This window comes from Eubalaena glacialis, chromosome 4 (assembly GCF_028564815.1).
Source record: "Eubalaena glacialis isolate mEubGla1 chromosome 4, mEubGla1.1.hap2.+ XY, whole genome shotgun sequence".
NCBI lineage: Eukaryota > Metazoa > Chordata > Mammalia > Artiodactyla > Balaenidae > Eubalaena > Eubalaena glacialis.
In genome coordinates, this window is record NC_083719.1 from 2830427 (window position 1) to 2840756 (window position 10330).

Below are 10330 nucleotides of genomic sequence, written 5' to 3' on the forward strand. Positions count from 1 at the left end.
ATATTGACAGACCCTGAAATTTTAATGGACATAACAACCATCTATTTAAAGAGTTAATCTTTCTTTGTTTTTAATCACAGTATTCTACATCTTTGGAAAGACTAAGTTGAAAATATGATTCATTTATGTTATTTGTGTTTACCATCTGAAATCCATGAAATAAGTGAATTTGGGTTCAACAACAATCATCTATCACATCCATAGTTCCTGGTACAATTATGAGAATTCTGATTTATGTTTAATCTTTGTTTTAACTTATTGTGCCTATGTTTTATGTGGAGGGTTTCAGTTATTTTTTGGATGAGTATTCATGGTACAGAATATAAATAAATAAATAAATAAATATCCAGAATATAAATAAATAAATAGATAAATAAATAATAACAATATAGTAATGGTTACATAAAGCAGTCTTATATTGTTAATATGGTATGTTATACAGTCATTAAAAGGAGAACTTAAATAGTTTTAATATCATGGTAATAGAATTATGATATAATATTAAATGAAAAAACCTACATGTAGTATTGTTCAAAATCCATTTTTGAAAATACATTTTATGTAAAAGGAGAGAGAAGACTATCCCTCAAAATGTTAATACTTCCTGAGTAGAGAGACTATAAGTAAAATTAGTATTTGTCTTATAATTGTTTTGGTATTTCTAACTTTCCAACAATGAGCACTTATAATCGAAAAAATATTAATGTTCTAAGCACTGAACAAAATTAGTTTGATTTCCACTTACCCCTTGCTAATGAAATTACATGTGACACTTTTATGGAGCTTCATGTTTGCTCCAAAGGCATTCTTATTAAGTCAATTTTTTGTTTCTAAGAATATTGTAAAACAAAGATAGATTTAAATATCTTTCATGTGATAATCAAATGGTATAAATGACTTAAGACCAATGCTTCTTAAGTTTAAAATAATACTAATATACCTTTTATTAAGACCAATTATTATGCTTTAGAGAAGCTTCATGACAATAAACTGTACTTTTTCCCCCAGCTTTATTGAGATATAATTGATGTATAACATCATGTGAGTTTGTACAATGTGTTGGTCAATGATTTGGGGAAACAAAAACAGATTATCACATCAAAAGGGTTATAACGGCTACACCATTAACCTCAGGTGGAGAAAGAGTCACAGTTACAATTTATTGCTGCCTGTAGAGGATATGTAGACATATTCCGATTTTGCAAGTATTTGTTGAGGAGGCAGGAAGAGGAGTATGATGTGATGAACACAACTTTTTTAAAATGTATTTTACTGAAGTGTAGTTGACTTACAACATTATATTAATTTCTGCTGTACAGCAAAGTGATTCAGTTATACTTATGTATATCCTTTTCATATTCTTTTCCATGATGGTTTATCACAGGTTATGAATATAGTTCCCTGTGCTACACAGTAGGACCTTGTTGTTTACCTATCCTATATATAATAATTTGCATCTGCTAGTCCCAAACTCCCAATCCATTCCTCCCCCACGTCCCCTCCCCCTTGGCAACCACAAGTCTGTTTTCTATTGTCTGTGAGTCTGTTTCTGTTTCGTAGATATGTTCATTGTGTCATATTTTAGATTCCACATATAAGCAATATTATATGATATTTGTCTTTGTCTGACTTACTTCACTTAGTATGATAATCTCTAGGTCTATCCATGTTGTCACAAATGGCATTATTTCATTCCTTTTTATGGCTGGGTTTTATTTCATTGTATAGATGTACCACTTCATCTTTCTCCATTCATCTGTCAATGGACACTTAGGCTGCTTCCATGTCTTGGCTATTGTGAATAGTGCTGCTATCAACATAAGGGTGCATGTATATTTTCGAATTAGTTTTTTCCGGTGCAATGCATATATCCTGAATGGGTTTTCCCTTTGGTGGGCGTATTGGCAGGATGTCAGTAGGAGGCACATAGTGCCCACATGTTGGGTAAATGGAGGCCAGTTTAACAAAATAACTGCACGAAGCTGTGGGTGGTGAGCAGGGGCCCAGAGGCATGTGGTGCTGGTGTCAGGGGGTGAGGGTCAGAGAGGGGTCCCCTGGGCTGGGAACCCACCCTCTGCTGAGTGGATGGATATGGGAGAGCACCACGGCTGCCCACAGGATGAGGAGCTGGGAACAGACCCCTGATCCCCCGCCACTCCCTGACTCCTCTGCGACCCTGACCTGACCAGAAGCTGGTCCCTCCAGAGCAGATAGAGAGTGAGCAGAGTGGATCTGAAGGGCCAAAGGGAAGGTTCTAGCCCAACAAGAATGCAGATGAGGACAAGCAAACTGAGCCAATAAATACCACAGTCACACACGCAGGAAAGTTTCTTCCTCAAGACATAGTCCAGTGAAGGCCAGCGGGAGGGAGGGCAGGCAGTGGCTACTTTGCATCTTGTGGCTCTGTCACCCTCAGGGCCCTAGGGGGTGGGTTTCTCTCCTCTGTGTTCAGCCAGAGAGTGTGAGAGTCTGCCGCCGAGCCTGGGGCAGGGCACACCCCACCCACCCACATTCCAGGAGGGCCTACTCAAGGCCACCTCACCGATGTGAGGCTGGAGATGTACTGGAACTGTGCGTCCTGCAAGCAGAGCGTCTGCCTCAGGAGGTGGGGAAGGCCGTGTGAAGCTTCGTTCCACACGAGGGGAGTAAGCAAAATCATACAGAAGAGTGATCACCTTTATTTGGGTGGGATAGGGAAGGCATGGGGACATTACGATGAATCTTAGTAGAAAATGAGAAAGTCATCAGGGAAAACAACAAAGAAGTGGCTTAGACTAGAGCTCCCTAAATACTTTTGATCCCACTCCACCATCAGGAAAAATATCTTGGAACTCCTGTGTGTGTGTGTGTGTGTGTGTGTGTGTGTGTGTGTGTGTGTGTTCGTGCGCATGCATGTGTGTGCCTCTACCGCCATCTTATATATGGTATACAAGGTGCATATATCTATGTATGTCTATGTAAAGAGGAAGTTAAACAGAAATAAAAATGCTTATGTTCCCTTTCCACTCTTGCTGATTGCAATTATTGGCAAAGGCAAAGAAAAAGATGAAGATGCAAGCACAGAAAGACGTGGAGCCTGTTTGCTGGAAGCAGCATTGGGGGCAGGATGGGGAGGCATTAGGAGGACCCTGTCTTGGGCCCTCGGGCCTCATCCACCTACAGGCATCTCATGGCCACTGGTCTAGAGAGCCTTCCTTGTCCACTTCTGTAAGTTTGGGAGATGAAGGTTTCACCAGGAAAAGAGAGGGGGATGAGATTATACAACATGTGAGTGTTTGTATAATAATAATCTTATGTGAGTGTTTCATTCTCTGTGCCCTCACCTCCCAGGGTTGTTTTGAGGATAAGATGAGATGGTGCATAAGGGGAAGTGCCTGCCCTTAGTAGGCGTTGAGATGACTGACATTATTTTAAGTCCAATTTGGCTGGAGCACAGAATACATGCTGAATATAATGGGAGAAAACCCAGAAAAGCCAGATTTTAAGAGGCTTTAATTTGGGGCCCCAAGAGGAGCCGAGAGGGGCTTGGGAGCAAGGCTAAACTTGCCATGGGGTGCCATGAAGAAGATTCTTCTGGGATGGGGCAGGTGGGGCTGAGTAGGGATAACAGGGAGGCAGGAAAGCAGGGTTCTAGCAGTGATACTCAGAGGGGAGGCTGGGAGGAAGGATCGTGTGAAGGAGTCTCTGCTCCCAGCGGGACTGGGCAGGGAGCGGGGAAAGTTGGGGTAGGGCAGGACTCTCACCCTGAGTGACTGCTGGTTGACATGCATTTATCCAACATGGAGGTCAAGGAGACCTTTGGCCAAGAAGATAGTGAGTTTGGTTTGGGGCTCTGTCAAGCTCTGCTCTCATGAGACAGAATTTACTACTTACGTTCTCTCAACTGCACACCAAATCCACACCCTCTAGACTGTTCCTTGCAGAACGGCCCACACCCTAGAGACCTAACTTGACTGACCAAACCAACGCTCCACCACGGATGAAGAACCCAGAAAGGTTCAGAGTAGTCCCGTGGAATGTGCATTGCCCGATGCTGTGGAATCCAACCCAAAATGATTTCCTTGTTTTCTCTCCATGTCCTTTACCTGAGATATAAGACTGAGATATAAGAAAGTTGAGGAGGACAAAATGCAATCAGCCTCGTTATATTCAAGCAAAAAAGGCCACATGTATCCCTCTAATGACACCATAGCAAATGCTTTGAAGTCAGCATTTGATTAAATGTATTATTATCAAAAGAGAAGAGGTTCCCTCAGCAAGTAGGGTATTATACACACACCTGGGGCTTTTTTAATAATAGCCACGTGGACTGCTGAGGTCAGTAATAATACTTTCTCAGGTGGACTTATTAGTAATGTGGAGCCCTAGAAAAATGAGTTACTGACAGTTTAAAATAAAGGATTTACTTCCCCAGTGTGTCACGTGGATCCAAATTAGTATTCTGTGCTCCTCTTGGGTATGGAGAGATTCAGAGTCTTTCATGTCTAAAACCTCACAATCAAGGGCAGATCTTTTGCTAGCCCTGGAGTCAGGATGGAAAAGAGGCTTCACATATGGTTTCATCACTGAGTTTTACTGTAAGACCATGGGAAAAAGATCTTCACTGCCTTTTATTTCATTAAAACACACTGTCTTTTATTTTTTCCTTGACACTTTAAAAAATTAAAATGGAAATATTTTAGGATTCAAGCTGTCATTAGACCATATGTTTTATTTTTCCAGTGGGACAAAACATATTTAGAATTTTTGTCCCACCCCTAGATTGGATAGAGTTAAATAACTCTGGAAGAAAACAGTCATCTTGGAATCATTCACTTCATTCAAAATAAGCTTCCCATATATTTAGGTGCATGGAAATTTAGACTATGACTGCCATCCAAATTAAAGTTAAAAATTCGTCTGATCCTTCCAACATGGTTTTGCTCAGGAAAACACTACCCTGTGATCACTGTCGTGACTCTCCCTGGTCCCCCAGAGTCCAGATGTCTTGAAAGGACCAACATCTAAAATGAGCTGAATCCCATCCCCATGACTCAAGTCCTTTTCTTCAAAACTTTGACATCGTGAGAACAGACCCTCTGAAGTCTTCCTGGGCACACTCTTCTGGGTTGTCTTCAATGGGCTGTGAATTTAGGGGTCTCAATATCATGATTGGATCTTTATAAAGTGCGTCTTTCCTGTGAAAACACTTAGCATTGAGCCTTGCATATATAAAGGGACTTGAATCTGAGCTGAACTTGGCCAAATTTGAATTAAATGGTGCAAATAGTATATGATATTTGCTAGCCCTACAGCATAAGTATTATAGCATGTAAGATTTACTAATCCATCTGTTTCCAAGTTCTCAGAAGGACTTAAAAAATTATGTATGAGGAATTACTAAGTAATTTAGGATTACAACACGTAACAAAGTATTTAGCTAATTTCACTGATTTTCCCCCTTACTATTGAACATATATGTATAATTAGCATGAACAAATATTTATTAAATATTCAAAATTTTTCCATTTTTGACTTTGACAATAGGGTAAAAGATAAGAGATTGCATTCTATTCCCCAAGAAACTTCTATTCTATTTAGAGGAAAAAACATAAGTATGAAAAAGGTTCAAGTACAAAAACAAAGCTAAATGTCCATAATTTGGGACTGAAGTGAAAGTTATTTGTTTTTAACCTGTAATACAAATATTGGAGAGGAAGAAGGGTCTACCTTTTAGAGGTGAAAAGCTCATCAATGTGTTTTTCTAGATTAAACACTAGAAGGTAAGAAATAGTTTAAATTGTATTATTTAATAGTTATTAATGTTATGAATTTATAATAAATCAATTAAAACATATATACATTTAATGTGTAATACTATTACACAATAACATTAGTTTCAGCTAATAATAACAATAATAAAAATATTATTTATTAGTATGAAATACTAGCAAACAAAAATGTCTCCTTTGTCCTTTGCTCCCAGTAGCATTTTTTTCCTCCTTTGTGAATGAGCCAATCTTATTTGTGCCCTGGACCCCAGGTCCTCCCCTTGGTCAAGAACATTTTTCCAACAGGTGTCCCTACATCACTCTTCTCTTACTCTTCTGGATTGTTCTAGCAGCAAGGAAACGTGCTGTTCCCAAGCCACATGGGGACCATATTTGTTTACTTTTAAAAAGAATTGCTGGTGCAAGTTATCTTCACTTTCTTACTTCAGGACATGCTATGTTGTGGGTGAAATGTTTAGGGGGTGCTGGATACCAGAGATTACAATCCACCCATCATCTACCCATCAATCATCTATCTATCTATCTATCTGTTCATCCATCTATCCATCCATGCATCCATTCATCTATCTATCTATCTATCTATCTATCTATCTATCTATCTATCTATCTATCTATCTATCTATCCATCCATCTATCCATCTATCCATCCATCCATGCAGCCACCCATCCTTCTATCTCTCTCTCTCTCTCTATCCATCCATCTATCTATCTATCTATCTATCTATCTATCTATCTATCTATCTATCTATCTATCTATCCATCCATCTATCCATCTATCCATCCATGCATCCATCCATTCATCCATCCATCCATCCATCCTTCTATCTATCGCCTATCTATCTATCTATCCATCCATCCATCTATCATCTAAATTTCTACCTCAAAAAATTAAACCATGATAGTATTTGGGCATAATTATTTCCCATCTTCTCCACATATACACAATATATCTTATTATATAAGTAATTTGAGAATTTTGTTATTTTTGGAGAAATTAGAATATTAGAGATACTTTATATTTTCTGTGATTTCTCCCCCAAATATGGCTCATTCTACCTTTCCCCTTATGTACCTACTATTGTGAATGTGTGCATATCTTTCCACATCACTTTTAATGCTTTTATATGCACATTCATGAAAAATTTAGAGTACTGATTTGTTTTTTTTTTAATATAAACAGTATTACACTATATTTATGGCTTAGCAGTTTGCTTTTTGTATACAATAATATGCTTTCAAGGATCTTCCCACATCCATAACTCATGCTTCTCATGTATTATTTTATCTAAGAATGTATTACCTCTATTTACCCTTCTTCTGTAGCTGCCTATTCATTCATTTTACATTTTCTGTTTTTTTTTTTCAGATAGTACAGATGCTAGTATTTCTGTAATACAGCTAAAGAGGAATTGCTGGATTATAGGGAATGTGCGATTTTAATTTTAATAGAAACTGCCAGAATATTTCCAGCGTGGCCTGATTAGTCCATTATGCTGCCGTATTTTCAGGGGGCGGACACGTGCAGAATGCCAGGGTGCACAGCATACATATCTGTGCTCACAGTGTGCAGATGGTGGTGTTGGACTGTCCAGGTTGGGCTCAGGCTTGCTTCAGGGTCTTCACTTCTGGGTCCAGGATGCGGGAGTTGTGCCTGCCAGGGCACGCTCTTCTCCTGGACCGTCGTGATGGAGACAGAGGGTCAAGGGTAAGGTCCAACTGGTGTGTCACTCCAGCCTGTGTTCCACTGGCCAGACGAGACACATGGTCCACCCAACATCGGTGGGCAGAGCCCAGCTCTGTTTCCTGGCAACAGCACAGAGGAGAGATTCTACTCAGGGATGGAGACAAAGACCCCATGTGACCCCGGTGTCACATGGGTCCTCCCAGCAGCAGTGATGAGCACAACTTCTTCTGGCAATGCCCCGTCTTGTTGACTGAACCTCTCTTCCTAATATGAGGAGGGAAAATAAACTCATTACCACTTTAATTTAGGTTCCTTTGCTTAATGGTGAGGCTGGGTTTCTTTTCATGTGTATAGTGGTTATTTGTATCTTATTTTTCTGCAAGTTCCTTGTAAAGAGTACTTTGTCAATTACCCTACAGTGTGTGGTCCCTTCCTGCTTGTGGGAGGTATTTTTTTAATTGATGTATATTGTAGATACTATTCTTCTGTTATATCTGAAGCATGTCTAATCCCCCCAGTCTTTTACTTGACTTTAACTTTGATTAAGGTACCTTGTCACAGAGGAATTTTTAATTTTAAAATGATTATACTTCTTTAATCTGATGTTTGTATTTTTCTTCTGTGACTTTAAGACTATGTGATTATGAAGATAACTGTTATGTGTTTACACTTTATTCAGATTTGCTCTCCTGATGTAGGAGTTAGTCACACATTTATACTTATTTATGGTGTAAGACAGTCATGTAACTTTTAAAATGATAGGTGGCAAGTTGCCCCTCCATCCTTTACTGCTATTTATTATCTGGTGCTTCCTTTCCTTCGCTGCTTTAAAATGGTGATTCCTCAAGATCCCAGCTCGAGATGTGCTGGGTTCTCTCCCATTTTCTCTTCTTTCTCTTTCATGTGTCTGTTCTCCTGTGAAGTGTCACTGTTGTTATCTGTGTAGCTTGTTGATGTGTCTTGATAGCTGGTAGAACAAGTCACTCCTTCCCCTTCGTTTTAACATTTTAAATTGTGTCTGTGTCTTCTGGCTTCTGCTTAGGAGACAGAAAGCTAGAAAGATGTTGCTCCCATCCACAAACAAGAACAAGCTAGATAATCTCCCAAAACATAATTTTAATGCTCCTGCAATAGAACTGAGGTTTTATGGCAACCAACTAACCTAAAATCTAAGGAAAGATCAGTGTTTCTGCAAAAGATTTTATATGAATAAAAGAGAAACAAGAAGTCAGATTCCTGGGACTTCCCTGGCGCAGTGGTTAAGAATCTACCTGCCAATGCAGGGGACAGGGGTTCGAGCCCTGGTCTGGGAAGATCTCACATGCCGCGGAGCAAATAAGCCCACATGCCACAACTACTGAGCCCGCAAGTCACAACTACTGAGCCCACATACCACAACTACTGAAACTCACATGCCTAGAGACTGTGCTCCACAACAAAGAGAAACCACCACAATGAGAAGCCTGCGCACCGCAACGAAGAGTAGCCCCTGCTCCCCGCAACTAGAGAAAGCCCGCGCGCAGCAACGAAGACCCAACATGGCCAAAAATAAATAAATAAATAAATAAATAAATAAATAAATAGGAAAAAAATGTCAGATTCCTATTTTAGAAAGAGCAGTGGTGTGCCCAGGTGTCTGGATTGCGGTTACAGTTGGGGATGGAGCCATGGAAATGAACATAGTGTCACTAGTTAGGAGCTAAATGTGAGGAAGGTACTTAGGGGTGCTCTTGGGGTCCTGTCTGTGCAGCAGAGGAGAAGGAAGCAAGACTGGGCAGGAAAGAAGCTGGGTTGCTGAGCAGCTCAAGGAAAGGTCTTAGAGGACGCTTGCGAGGACCCTGGAGCTGAGACAGACGTTCAGAATTGTCCCTCTTGGGGTCAGGGTCCACATCTTTATAGCCAAGGCAGTCCCAAGGGAAACTGCCCATCCGAAATGTGAGACATTTCTCCCTTTAAACTCCTTCAAGGTATGCTCCCCAAAAGTTGCTGCTATAAAAACTGAATGTTTGTGTCTCTCCCAAATTCATATGTTGAAGTCCTAACCCCCAATGTGATGGTATTTGGAGGTGGGGCCTTGGTAGGTGGTGAGATCATGAGGGTGGGGCACCATGAATGGGATTAGTGCCCTTATAGCCGAGCTCCGAGAGCTCCCTCACCCTGAGAGGCCACAACGAGAAGATGCCGTCTATGAACCAGGGAGAGGTCCTCATCAGATGTGGAACCTGCCAGTACCTTCACCTCTTCTCTCAGCCTCCAGAACTGTGAGAATTACATGCCTGCTGCTTACAAACCACACAGACTGTGCTGTTGTTGTTGAAGCAGCCCCAACAGAGAAAGACAGTTACATTTTGGTCTATGAAGGCCTTGTAAAGGAAGAACAACCACTTGGATAAAATGCACTGTTGGTGTCACCTAACGATGTAATTTGCTGCTGTAGGGAGACTGGCAAGTGTGTTAATGGCTTGTCTTGTGCTCGTGTGTGTCAAACAGTGATGGATCAGGTGTCAGCCTCGTGTGTGTCTGGCTTCCCTCCTGCACGTCACTGTTCACCACTTCTCAGCAAACTTATCCTCCTGGGGTGAACTGCACAGTCTAGGTGTCCATCATCTGTCTCAGGTGATGCCTCTCACATTGCTTTGGGGAAAAACCCAGAAGTGCTGCAGGAACTGCTGAGCCTGTGCCATCTGAGGGTGAAAAGTGAGCAAGAAGGACAAAGTGTAATTCTTTTAAAACTATTTCAGAGACACAAGTGATTGCTTGGTGTGAATGTTCCCTCCTACTCAAATTGTTGAAGGGACTGGCTTCGTGTTTAGAGCGAAGCAACTTCTGTTTTCCTTCCTGGTTCTTCCTTTTCTGAATGGCTTCTTATTTGTAT